Source organism: Camelus dromedarius, chromosome 7, assembly GCF_036321535.1.
Source record: "Camelus dromedarius isolate mCamDro1 chromosome 7, mCamDro1.pat, whole genome shotgun sequence".
NCBI lineage: Eukaryota > Metazoa > Chordata > Mammalia > Artiodactyla > Camelidae > Camelus > Camelus dromedarius.
In genome coordinates this window covers 83771406-83784643 of record NC_087442.1, presented here as the reverse complement: position 1 = coordinate 83784643, position 13238 = coordinate 83771406, and the positions used below count along the sequence as shown (strand labels likewise).

At 51.7% G+C, this 13238-nt stretch overlaps 1 protein-coding gene and 1 long non-coding RNA gene across 6 annotated transcripts in view; one reads left to right on the top strand and one right to left on the bottom strand.

The window, feature by feature from the left end:
* The window catches only part of OGDH (oxoglutarate dehydrogenase), a 349301-nt gene that overhangs the window by 44603 nt on the left and 291460 nt on the right, over positions 1 to 13238 (bottom strand). The gene's annotated exons all lie outside the window — the stretch shown is intronic.
* LOC135321721 (uncharacterized) lies at positions 3028 to 12062 on the top strand. Its single transcript, XR_010381758.1, has 3 exons — positions 3028 to 3226; positions 3725 to 3859; positions 11720 to 12062. It is a non-coding gene; the product is annotated as an uncharacterized LOC135321721 (long non-coding RNA).

The window sequence follows — 13238 nt, the reverse complement described above, 5'->3', positions numbered from 1 at the left end:
CCCTGCTTCCATTATTCCCTCAGGATGGACCTCCGTACCCCCACCTCTATGACACAAATGTCCTCCCATCAAAACCCCAAAGGCTCAAGGCCAAGCAGCGCTGGACCACTTGCATGTGCCAACCACGTCCATGGCAGGCAGCCCAGGACGCAGGCGAACAGAGGCCCTCCTGCCGCATCTGTCCCCTGGCCTGGTTATCTGGAAGACCAGTGCTCTTGGCCCTCCTGTCTAGAGGTCTGCAGCTTCCCCAGATCCTCCACCCCACTGGGCCTCCTGAGAGGGGCTGAGGGTATTCAGAGCCTCTGTCCAGGCCCCAGAGCTTACTCTCCGAACACAAAACAGAACCGGGGCCTTTCTGTAAGAATATAAAAGGCAGCCAAAGGCTTGGATCTGTCAAGCCTGAAGTGTCCCCTCACTGACCCCTAGAGAAATAGTCTTGTCTGCACTTCAGGAGGGCCACTCAGGAGCTAAGGGCTAGGGTGCGTGGTCAGAGGTTGAACTTCAAATCTGAGCTCTGAGATCCTGGCAGATTACCTAAATTTCTGTGCTCAGCCTTTTCATCTGTTAAGATGAGGACAAGAATCTATATTCTTCATAGGTCTTTTTTTGGTGGGGGGGTAGGAGGGAGGTAATTAGGTTTATTTATTTATTTTTAGAGGAGGTACTGGGGATTGAACCCAGGACCTTGTACATGCTAAGCATGCGCTCTACTGCTTGAGCTATACCCTCCTGCCCCATAGGTCTTTTGTAAAGACTAAAGGCACTGAGCGCACAATCTGGTAGGCAACTGATATGACTGGCAGTAACTGGTATTACTTATTGATTTCAATTCTCTTTGTGCTAATGTGAACTAACTTCTCTTCCTACTATTTCACGTTTGAATGATTCAATTTATAATTTGTATAGATACTATGAACCATAATAGCTTATCTCATATGAAGATGTGACTTCTAAAAAATATTTTAGAGGTCAGAGAAACTAAGACAATAAAATTCCACTGCAAAAAATATACACATATATAAAAACTCAGAAAGTTTAGAAACGTGAAGATATTTTCTTTCTTCTCTGCCATTCATTTTCCAGTTTCTAAGATTCTTCTGATCAGACTTCTTGAAAAATCTGCAGAGGAGAAACTGCATTTGATTTTGCATTCCCAGTAGGTGCTACCAAGATGTTGTCCAGGGGCGCTCAGCTGGAGCTCGGGCAGGTATTGAATGGGTCTGTCCGCGTCTGGACAGAAACCTTTGAGGCTGGTCCAGCAGGTCTTCTGGCTTTTCCAGGCAGGCTCTTTGGCGACGCATGGACACAATGACTTAGATGGTCCAAGAGACCGCTGCACGCTGTTGCCAATCACAAACCCCCCGTGACAAGCACAGGCCTGAGCATCACACAGGGCAGCCTGGCCTCTCACTATAAATGTTTCTGAGGGGAGCTCTGTGGAATCTTACATTATTCTACAACAAGAACATATTCCTTTTGTATTCAGAAAAATTAATTTAAAAAGCAAACTCTTGGGGAGACGATTGTACAACCTGGTGAATATACTAAAAACCAGACTTGTACACTTTTTATGTGAATTAAGTGTTTTAACGAATCTCATTCTTCATGGTTTTACTGTTTTTACCTTTCTGGTTAGTTTTCAGTGTGTCAGCTGATGGAAGAAGAGAGGTTTGGGGCTGTCTTCTGGCACCGGCCATGACACCGAGGGTAGAGCACCTCGCATCACGTAACCTGACAACCCGGGGCTTGGAACCTCAAGACCTTCTTTCACTCTTCCTGTCAAACCTGTTCCCACCGACACTCACCCTGAGCCCTCTGACGTGGATGAAAGCAGTATGCGCACCAGAGAAAGCACCGAGAGGAAGGGGAGGAGGATGCCTGAGTACCAACAGCCAAGGGCAAAGCGAGGCTACCCCGTGCTTGGTACCCACTTGATTTGCTACAAGGGCATAAGGACTGGACGTGCTGGACACCCCCAAACATTTCCAATTTTGTGGAGCTTTTACAACAAGCCATGTGAGCTCCCCGTGTTCTGGGAGCAGCTCTGGCCAAGGGTTCTCCCTGGCCCCCATCCACGCCCCCAGTAACTGAGGGCCTGGACGAAAAGAAGCCCCTCTGATATGGCAGTGAATGGGGCAAGAGTCAGCCCAGCCCTGCAAGGCAAGAACCAACAGCATGCTGCTCCCTCCAGGTACACCTACTCAAGTTTCTCCTTTGCCCCAGACCGGCTCCAGCACTGGCGTACCCAGCCTCATCTGTGTCCACACTAAGTCCTGTTGTGGACACACACCCGGGGGCTGGGAGGGTGCCGAAAAGCAGGGCATGACCCTGAAACCAAGCAACCCCTGGAGAGCAGCGCACAGGATCCCAACTTCCTTCCAGGCTTAAAGATGGTCTTCTGTCTCATAGAGCACATGGAGATGTGTCCAGAAACGCAGTGGCAGTCACCCAACAATAAGACCTTGGATTGAGAGAGTCGCTTGGCTGCACCCTGACCCACTCACCCTGATGGACACCAACTCCTTACAGATCCAGAGCCAAAAGGCCTAGCAAAAACCACCAGTTCACCTGTCTTCAGGAAAATCAGTTTTGAATAACAAAAACAGTGGTGTTAGCAAGAGAGTGGGAGTAGTTACCCCGGGGATGCTCTGAGCACCTGGCATGCCAACCACAGCCTCCCGGGGAGAGGTTCAGGCAGGCAGGGTTGACACACAGAGCGGGCACCAAGCAGAGTTATGATCGGGTTAAGTGAGTAAGAGCAGGGCAGTCCGGAGTAGGACATAAACAGCATCTCTCAGGCTGGCTTATCCTGGCCAAAGTCAGCGAACAATAATATCAGAGGATTTGATTTCCAGGGCTGACACCCTGAGGGCACACAGGGCTCTCCCAGCCAGGCCCTGGGGGTGGGGGTGGGGGTGGGGGGGATCGTCAACATCGGCCCTCCTCTCTCTGACCTTCTTTTGTGCTGGGGATAAAACTCCAGGTGATTTTTAATTGGCTGAGGACAACTGCACTGGAAAAGTCTGCTCGAGCTGGAGGCAATCAGAAAAAACTGGTTCATACCGGTACTGCAGAGAGCCGGGAGCCACAGGGAAAGGACATGCCAGGAATGCAGAGCTTCCTCCGTTCCTGGAACTCACTCCCACCGCACACACCACCACTTTGCTCCAAAAGCCAGGCCCTCCCACGCACATTCTAGGCAGGGGGTGTGGACACCCACCATCAGGTAGGTGCCGCCCAGCCTGGCCTAGCCCGGAGGCAAGGAGCTCCCCACCCCCAACAACAGCAAGCCCTCTTCTGAACAGTGTGCACACTTGGCTGACAGAGAATTCTTGACTGCATACAATTTGCAAAGCCCTTGTACTGCAACTTAAAACTGTTAAGTTTTACTAGAAGTCTGACCTCAAAAAAAGTTGGTTAAAAAAAAAATGGCTGCGAAAAGGAGGGTCAATTTTGGCTTGCAGGTTTCACCCCCGCCCACAGACGCCGAGCTGTGCCTTCTCTTCCTTCTGCGCCCATTCTCCGAGACATCTTTCACCCACCTCCCTGCTACACCGGAGTTGGCTGCTGCGCTCGCTTGGCAGTAGCCCGCAAAGCCATCCCCGCCCACCCGCTCCTGCTGCCTAGGGGGCTCTTATCACTATCTGGAGAGGGGTTCCCTCCTGATCACTGCAGCCCTCATCGGTACGCATCTCAACCTGAGGTTCTATTCACCCCACTGCAGGGACAGATGACCACGAGGCTGAACTGACAGGTCAGCGCGGGGCCCGAATTCCCAGACGAAGAGGACGCTTCCTGAAGATGACGCCTGCTCCTGGCCCATGTGCTCCCTGCACCTGGAGGCCTGTGTGCCATGGAGGTGAGCAGCCCCTGGTTTCTGAAGTGAGAAAAACACACCCTGTCTGCGTTAGCCACCTGAGTGGAGTTTTCCGTTTCTCCGATCAAACTCTCCTACCATCCCTGGCTCTTATCTGGATGTCCCACAACCTACGGCCCGATGTGGGCAGGGGTGGTGACTTCTACCTCCAGAAATATTTCAAGTGATGAGGCACAAATCAAAAAGAAGCAGCACGGTAACTGGCTGGTGGGGGAATTTGATTTGACAGCACGGTTTCTAACAGTACATTATGTCAGAAAGACTGACAGCAAAGGTTCCTGACTAGGAATGGTTTTCCACCCATGAGAAAAAAGGCAGTCAGACTTGGGCTTCCATACGGGGGAGCGGTGCTTGGGCCCAGAGCGTGGCCTTCTGCGTCAGACTAAGCTAGGCAGGAGTTCCAGCCCCACCACGGGGCAACGTGCTAGGTTTCCTCCTCCGAGTGTAACACAAGGCAGATTTAACTACGATCTGCCAGGCAGGCACCACACACTCACTCTGCAAATCAAGGCACCTAATTGCTAATATCACAGCCTCCAACCTCCTCATCTGTGTCTGTCATACAGCTAAGTCAACTCGCGGTCCCCCTGCCTGGCCTTCAACGTACCAACGGCCAGACACAGGCATTCAGTTCTCGGTCCCCTAGAGGTGAGAGGGAGCGGGGGCCTGAAGGAGTCAGGACCTTGGCCCAAGGAGGGTGAGGCAAGGCGCCTGCCCCCAGAAGGCCAGCTCCTCTGCCCAGAGGGTTCCAGTGATGTCCTCACGACACGTGAACAGTCTTCCCAATGTGCAGGATGCACACAGGATGTACTTCGTGAAAAGATGAGCACTTGTACTCAGAAGTTCAATCCTGTAAATATCCACCGCGGCCGCCTGTACACAGCATGCTAGGAGGTTCGGGGACAGGAAGAGGACCACGACAAGCCCCGCACTCTCAGGAACAGCAGGACAGATGAACGAACACCTAACTGCACAGCAGGCACAGGTGCTGAAAAATGAAGGGAAGGACAGCGTCCAGAGGGCGGAGCCCCGGAGGACAGCCGGGTGCGAGGAGTCTGAGGGGAGGCCAGGTCACGTGGCCGCAGGAAGGGTGCACGGCAGGCCTGGAAGCAGGTCACAGGTGGCCTGGCAGTGAGAAGTGACACGGCCAGCCTGGGTTTCGGTGCTTCTCCTAAGGAAGCCGTTACCTGGGAGCAGGCCTGCGCCAAGCTAGGGGCTGCGGGGGAGGAGGGGGGGTGGCTCACAGGCAGGAGGGTTACGGCCCATCAGTGGAGGGGGGGCTGGCCACCCACCTCCCACGAGTGGGTTTAAGGTCATCAACTTGTTGCTGAAATGACTTAAACCAGAACACGACAGACGTCAAGTGTAAGTAAATATAATGTTCTGATTGAAATGAAATCAGAATTTCTTGCTTTTAATTTTAGAGAACTAAAAGCATTTAACTACAGTATATGAAGCTCTGTTTTCAAAACCTGTCACTCCTCCTTGCTCCCCCATAAACTTCCCAGACTTCTCCTAACCCTGACAGGCTTTCCTTGCAGTCACCAGTCCTCTTCCTCCCAACTAGAGGGAGCTCTTCAAAGGCTGCACACGTGTCCCCTTTCCCCAGTGATGTCCTAAGGAAGCTGGTCCAGTGCTCTGTACATAGGAGATGCTCAACACACTTGAGTTAAACTCAAGACGGGTTCAGACTCCTCCACAAGGCGAACCAGCCTGACAGGTGTGGCACCAGGTGTGGCTCTAGCTGTGGTGTCAGCTGTAAGAACGTGGAACGTCCAGTGCTGGGTCCCCATCTCAGATAAGGTGCTGACCTCAGTAGGTGTGGGACTGCTAACCAGAGGATGAGGGCGTGCATGGTTCAGTGAGGCAGGTGGACTTTACCCTGTGTATTGTCAGCAGATCACAAGCATCTCAGGGCCAAGTTTCTGACTGTCAAGCTCACAATAGAGACAGTTCAGTTTCAGAGGGGTTGCAAACATGCTACCCCATTCCCCATCTCAGAGGCCCCCAACGTGTGTTGGAAACATGGGCCAGCGCACGTGTGTGATCTAACCAGGCCATGCACACAGCCGAGCCCTTCGGAGTGGCCCACCTGCTGCCGGCTCCTGGGGTTTGGGAGCCCCAGTCCTGCCCCCCCGCAGGCCGGGCGAAGGCCAGGGAAGTCGCTTCAGCTCTCTGTGTGATTCCTCACCTTTAAGTACAGGCTTTTAGGACACCCCTGTATCTGTGTAGTTTTTCACACCTTCAAAAGCACCTGCAGGTAAACTCATATTTCTTCAAGAAGGTGATGATTGAAGCTTAACCCTAAAGCTTATTCTAGCTGCTAAATTCTATGACTCTGGATTCTGGGCTGACTGGACCTAGACGTTCTCCTGTCCAAAGTCCCCTTCAGATGCCACTACGGCAGCTGCCCTGCCATCTCCACGTTGGCTATGGAACAAGCCCCACCCACCTGCAATATGTACCCTGGTCTGGCACATGGTGTCACCTAACAGCCACCACCACCCTCTGCCGGGCACCCTGCCAAGGACCTGACGTAAAACCACCCTGGGGAGTGGGTGGGGCAGCCTCTGGCCATCTCCTGAATGGACCGAACCCCGAGCTCAAAGGCCATCACACAGCTGATAAACTAATGACTGCCAGGGCTGGACGTCAGACCCCAGCACTGTCACAAACTTAAACCTTGTTATTTTGTTCTTATACTAATGCTTTTTAAGTGCCACAAACATGAAATTCAGGGCAACAAGGACCAAGGGAAATGGATGAATGGCCATCTGAAACAAGGCTTTGGTGGTTTAGGCTAATTCAAATATGCGTGGCGGCTCCCTGCACCAAGGATGGTCACCAGTGACTTGCTGGCCGACAGGTGTGGCTCCCCGAAGAGCCGTGTACGCTGGAGGGAGCTGGCGCCGCTGAGGCAGCATGACTTCCCGGCCACCCTGCATGGGGGCTCTTCCAGCTTAGAAAGTGTGCCGGCAAATTCTGCATGATTACCTAAGCACCCAGCTTTCTGCGCACACCCGCCCAGCTATGGTGTGGAGCCAAGTGATTCGTGTCTCTGCTGTGTAGGAAAAGACTGCACCAGGCAGTTCCTACAAGCCTCCTGATGCACCCCATCTGTGTCAACTGCTGGGCTCCAAGCCCTTCCTGAAAACACTGTGTGTGAGTGCCCTCGTGTCCCGCCGAGACGATGCCCAGGGTGAGGAAGAGAGAAGGCCCTTGGTGGACCGCCACAGAACCTTCACAAAAGCTTCCTGCTTTAGGGCCAAGCAGCCTTCAGAGATGTGTCGTGCTAGGCTTCAGACCCCTCCATCCATGGGCGGGGCCTGCTCAAACCGTCCCCAGCTGAGGTCAGGCAGGACCACAGCCAGCCCCCGCCCCCCACCCACCAGCCCCCCGCCCACCACGTCTAGGAGGCACGAGGACCTGGGCCTGCCTGACTTGTCACCACAGAGCTGTTTATACTGGAAGCAGTTACAATTGGGGGATCTGCTTGGGTACGCCTCTCATACAGAAGCCAAATGAATCTGTGCTCGATTGGAGCGATACCATTGTTTTTAAAGCACAGCACAGAACACAGGAGAGAATGTCTCCAACCTGTACTGCCTTCTCCCTTGTACGGGTATGCAGGTGGTATGTCAACAAACACCCAAGGTTCGCAAAGAAAAGCTGCCTCAGCTCTGCCCTACGGAATCTGCTGATACGGATACTCCTGGGTCTCTGCCCTAGACTAAAGGTGGCGGCCCCGTCAGATCATTATCGAAAGGGCTGTGGTGGCTGCCCAGTGGCCGCACGTCCTCCCAGGCCCACACAAAAGCCCCCTGAGGTGGCCGTGAGGCTCCTCCATTGGAGGTGCGCTCTTGGGGCTGGCCTGAGGCCGGCTTTGACCAACGCCATGGGCAGGAGTGGTGGTGTGAGAGTTCTGGGTGGGGCGCCCACGGCCTCTCCTCTCCTCCTCTTGGAGCTACTCTGAGGCTCTGTGAGGGGCCACTCTGGCCCCCTGGAGGACGGCAGGGCCCGGCGAGTGGTCAGCACAGTCAGCACCAAGTGCCAGATGTGAGGGGGTCCTTTGTGGAGCTGCAGCCTGGCCGAACCTCACCTGCACGGGAGCCAGGAATCACAAGAAAGACTTCACGGAGAGTGTTTCAAGTAGCCAAATACTGGGGTGGTTTGTTACACAAATGCTCATGGACACCAGACTTCTACTGCAGGAAAATATTATGTCCAGGACGCCTGTGACCCCTCTTGTAAGCAGTCTTTTTGGCATTCTTCAGGAACTGAGACGACTTGCCCTCTGCCTGGCAGTCTGCACCCAACAGTGCATTCTGTCAACTCTGAATGGCCACGCTTGAAGGAGGCTGTGCGGAACCACAGTGGCCATCTGGTCTCCAAGGCCCAGCTAAGCAAAGCCTTGGGCTCGGAGAGAATTCTGAGTCCACAAGTCATGACCACTTAGAGAGAAGACCCTAAACCCACAACCCACCCATGGATGGACAAGTCCAGAGCTCAGCAGGCCTGCAGGCCCCTCCGGGGGCCTCACACAGGTGGAGTGGGGAAGTGGGTGGCCTAGAGGCTCTGGATGTGATCAACCATCAGAGCTCCTTGCTGGCAAAGGCCCTGCAGAACACCTCCCCACCACCAATGGGCTCCTTCATTTCCCCAAAGAGGAGGCGCCGTGAAGGCGGCAAGGGCGGAGCTCTCTGCACCTTTCTCAAAAACTGCCCGGGTAACTAAGGACTACTCGCTCCTTTTTCGTTCTTGGTATCTACCTCCCCTTTAAAGTTGTTCTGGACCTTTCTCTCCAGTCCTTTCATCATCGCCATTTAAAAAATCCATTGTTTTTGCTTAAAATACAGTACAAAAGGATACTCGTTAAAAACAATCACGTTCCTTTATGCCAAGCCCGCCCCTCCTCCCATGCAGGTTTAGTTAGCTGAGGCCCTCAGACTCTCTTCAAACCACCGAGGTGGGGTCCATGTCCCCAGAGCATTTCACAATATAAACACCCCTTTGCTTGATCTTGGAGCCGCTCGCAGCTCCAACTTTTGGTCTTCACTTGCTGCCTTTGGCCCCTGGTGTCAAGCCCACCAAGACCCACCCCCGGAAATTGATCACTGAGTGCCCCAAGATCCTTCTTGGACCCTTGCGTCTCTCTGCTTTTACAGGTGCTTCTCCTGAGCACAGATGCCCTGTCTCTTTTCGGGCCCCTCCCTTAGCCTTCAAAGCTCAGTACAACTGGTGCTGCCCCTCAGAAGCCGGCTGGGTTCTCCCTGTATTCTGTGTTCAGCTTACCTAATCTACCAGCCTGCAAGCATCACACCTCCAGGCAGCCGCTCGATTCAGTCCTTCAGCAAAACTGCCAGGAGCTGCAAACTGCCGCACACATAAAGTGAAGGCACTGCTTCATGCTCCTCATACTTCTTAAAGGTGTTAATTTTATCTCCCTGACTACAGAAACAAAAACCCTTTAAGAGTAAAATACTGCACTAAAGTTAGGGAAGATATTCTTAGCTGATTTAACACAAAAAGCCGCCAAAGTTGAGATTCCTCCTGATGTAGGAAGCTGAGTATTGAGGGGCAACTTTAAAATGTTGTTTAACAGGCTTGATCGCTGAAATCCCATTAACTATCTATCAAGTGTGTTTTTTTCCCCCAGGGCCAGCACAGAACTGGGGGGGGGGGGGGGAGGGCAGCTGTGGCTGAGTTTTTAAAGTACAGCCAAGGCAATTTCAAAGCTGCAGAGTGAAAAGGAACGGTGTCACCCCATACTGGGGACCATGTTTGTCTGTTTCTCCTCTGCCGGTCTGGTTCAATTACAGAAAATAACAGGATTGTGTTTCATGAGCACGGAAAGCAGCAGCAGACCTGCCTGGGTCCAGAAAGTTGGCATGGCCAGCCTCCAGGAGGTGGGACTGAGGGTCTGGAACCTGCACCTCGGATGCCACACAGAGCTCCTACGGGGACATGCTAGACCAGAGAGCTGTTACTACAGTTAGGAGCTGGCCCGCAAGAGTCAGAAGAGGAAATGGACGCAGTCAGCGAGAAGAGGAAGACAGGCTTTAGGAAGTGGGAAGAGGTCACAGGCAGGGGAAGTGAGCTCCGAGGCAGCAAGGACAGCTGTGGAGGCCCGATGAGCATGGGGAGGAGGGCACCTCGGGGTGGGGAGGGCACGGGGGGGGCCCTTCCCCCAGCTCCGCATGGCAACCAGTCCTGGGTTGTCCCTGGCAGGGCTGCCACCACGCCACACCTAGGGGTGGGCACCTGTCTTGGCTGCACAAATGGGGTCTCGTGAGGGCTCAGCAGTTCTCAATTGCCTGTTTGTCTGAAATACTAACACGGGCAATCCGGCTTTGACTCTAAGTGTTTTTAAGATGTAGATAAAAATAAGATGCCACCATCTGATGTGTCCCCAGCATGGCCAAGACCCTAATGAGGGAGGGCTTCGTGTGCTGACAGAGCAGGCCCAGCAGAAGGCTCCTAGTGGGGTCCAGGCGGTGAGCTGCACTTGACAAAGTGTTTAAGACTGGAGTGCAGAGGCCATTCTGGAGAAAACGATGGGGAGGAGACAGTTCAACAGGAGAGGCCACACCAAGGGACAAAGAGGGGACTGGAGGCGAGAGAGTGCAAAGGCAGACCGTGGGCCGGCCTGTAAACTGGGAGCAGGGGCGCCGGGCGCACGCGCGGGCTCGCGCCTCTGAACTGCTTGGTTACTTCACCGCAAACATAACGTTCATAATTAAACATTTAAAAGTAAAACTTTTTGGGGGGAGGGTATAGTTCAAGTGGTGGAGCATGTGCTTAGCATGCACAAGGTCCTGGGTTCAATCCCCAGTACCTCCTCTAAAAATAAATAAACCTAATTACCACAGATGCTCCTCCTCCCCACAAAAAAGGTAATTAACACAATAATAAATAAATGGAATTAAAAAAAAAAGGTAAAACTTTTCTCTAAAAATCAGGATACAACAACCAACTATAAATTATAAAGCCAAATGTAAAAAGGCAGCTTTAAGATCACCACAAACAGCTGAATACAGTCTGAGCAAGAGAGATTTAACTTGTTAATTCTGTTGGGTGTGGTTAAGAAACCATTCCTTTGTCAGAGCCACTCAAGATGCATTTATGGCAGAAATGACAATGGTTTGGGCTGTGCCTTGAAATACTCCAGTGGGCCCCCACCCAAAACAAACCAACAAACAGAAAAGTAGGTGGGGAAGGAATAGATTTTTAAAGCCCGGCAGACTGTAGAGAGCTGTTGAAGTTGGGTGATGGGTTTCCTCATGGAGGTTTGTTTTATACTCTTCTCTCTATTGTATGTTTGAAACATCATAAAAAGTTTAAAAAATAACCGAAAAGCAGAATGTAAAAGGGCAGGGAGGGGGTGATGCTAAAATTGTTCTGTTTCTGCCGATATGAAAAAGTTCAGGCAGAGCAGTTCCCCATCGGCTCCCTGCGATGGAGGGGAGAGAATGAGAGCCACCAGCCCCTGGGACGAGGAGCTGACAGCCCTCATCTGATGCAGAAATGGGAGGTCAGAAAGATGATCAGTCTAAATCTTACAGCCTACTTTTCCTCTCTCCCAAAACTATTTTTTCTAAGAGTGCGAACCAAACATTCTTAATAAAGCCAGTTATTTCTACAGCCTTCCGGGGGTCACGAATGTCTTTGAAAAACTCATGAAAGCTCTGGATCACATCCCTTGAAAAATGAGCATACATCAGGCATTAGGCCTCATTCAACTTGGAGAGATGATTGATTCCACTTTGCTGGGATATGGGGGAGGAGGGGCACTGCCACCGTAAATGTCCATTGACTGACACCTTCCTGTCCCTCTCCCTCTAGGAGATGCTGTGTCCCCTGAAGAATCCTGGCAACAGAAACCAGCACATAAAACCTGGCCCAAAGATGCCATCCCACATGTATTCTCTTATTACACTGGAAATCCTTTAGAGATCCTTTACCCACTTCCCCTGCAGAATCTCTCACAGAGGCGCTTGCTCTGACCCGCAGAACCCAAGGACCCAGTCCTCACTCCGGACTCTCCCCCAGCAGGCTCCATCTGTGCCTGTCAGTAGGCCTCTCACTATGCTGTCCTCACCCTCGGGACAGATGGACACCGGGGTCGCCCCACCCAGCCTGAGGACCCCCAAGTGCCTCCCAGTCATCACGTGCTGCCTTCCTTGATACCGTGTGATAAAAATATTTTTTCAAGAATAGGTGGTACACGGAGCATTTTTAGAGCAGTTGAAATACTGCGTATGATACTACATTGGTGATACACGTAGTCCAAACCCACAGGGTGCACAACACCAAGAGTGAACCTTAGTGAAGACCATGGACTTTGGGTGATGATGACATGTCAGTGCAGGGTCATGAGTTACAACAAGTGTTATAACTCTGATAAGGGATATGTTGATGGTGGGGGAGATCGCATGTGTGAGGGCAAGGGGTAAATGGGAAATCTCTACCTTCCTAACAATTTTGCTGTGAACCTAAAACTGCTCTAAAGAGTAAGTCTTAAAAGATTTTTTTAGAGCAATAATAATGATAATGATATTAATATAAAACTAATAATGGCAGTAGTAATAAACCTAAGAATGGAAAAAAAATCTTCTCAAGGAAAATCAGCACCACTGATGCATCACTGGTCTAGGATCATGCCCCCACAAAAAAACCTCTTCAAAAAACTTCTAGCAGGAGCCACTGTGATGGTTTCAGCCCCATTTTTCAGAGCTCGGCCCCCCAGAGCCACAGTGTGCTTCTTCCCTGCAACCCATTCCTGTGATGCCAGGCATTCACTCGTGGACCTCCCCAAGCCTAGATCCCTTTACAACAGCTCATTCAGCTGCTAGTCTCTCTAAAACCAAACATAACTTAAGAAGACTTGGTTGGTTCCACAAAGAGGTTATGTTTGAGAAAAGGCAGGCAAGGGACAGCCTGGACACAACATGACAGTGTGAGTCCAAAATCTCTGGGCTAAGTTTATTCTAGAGATAATCTTGCAGCAACAATCTTCAGAAACCTCTAACATCTGATTGCAGGCCGGGCCATTTTTATAGGGTTCTTTCTGGGCAGTCTATCTGTCGACAGACTAGGGAAACATAATCCAGATCTCCTCTCATAGGAAACCAGGTCTCACCTTGCTCATGGAGCAAGGTAGCCTCCGGGTTGCCATGGAAATGGGGAAGGGAAAGCCCTGGCTAGATGCTCTCCTTTGCCAGGCAATGAGGTCTTGGACCAAGAGGTGGCATTCCTGATGAACAGGGCTGGTGGCTCCAGCAGTCACACAAAAGTACCCAATCTTTTTTTTGGGGGGGAGGATTTAGGTTTATTTATTTATTTATTTTTGGAGGTGGTCCTG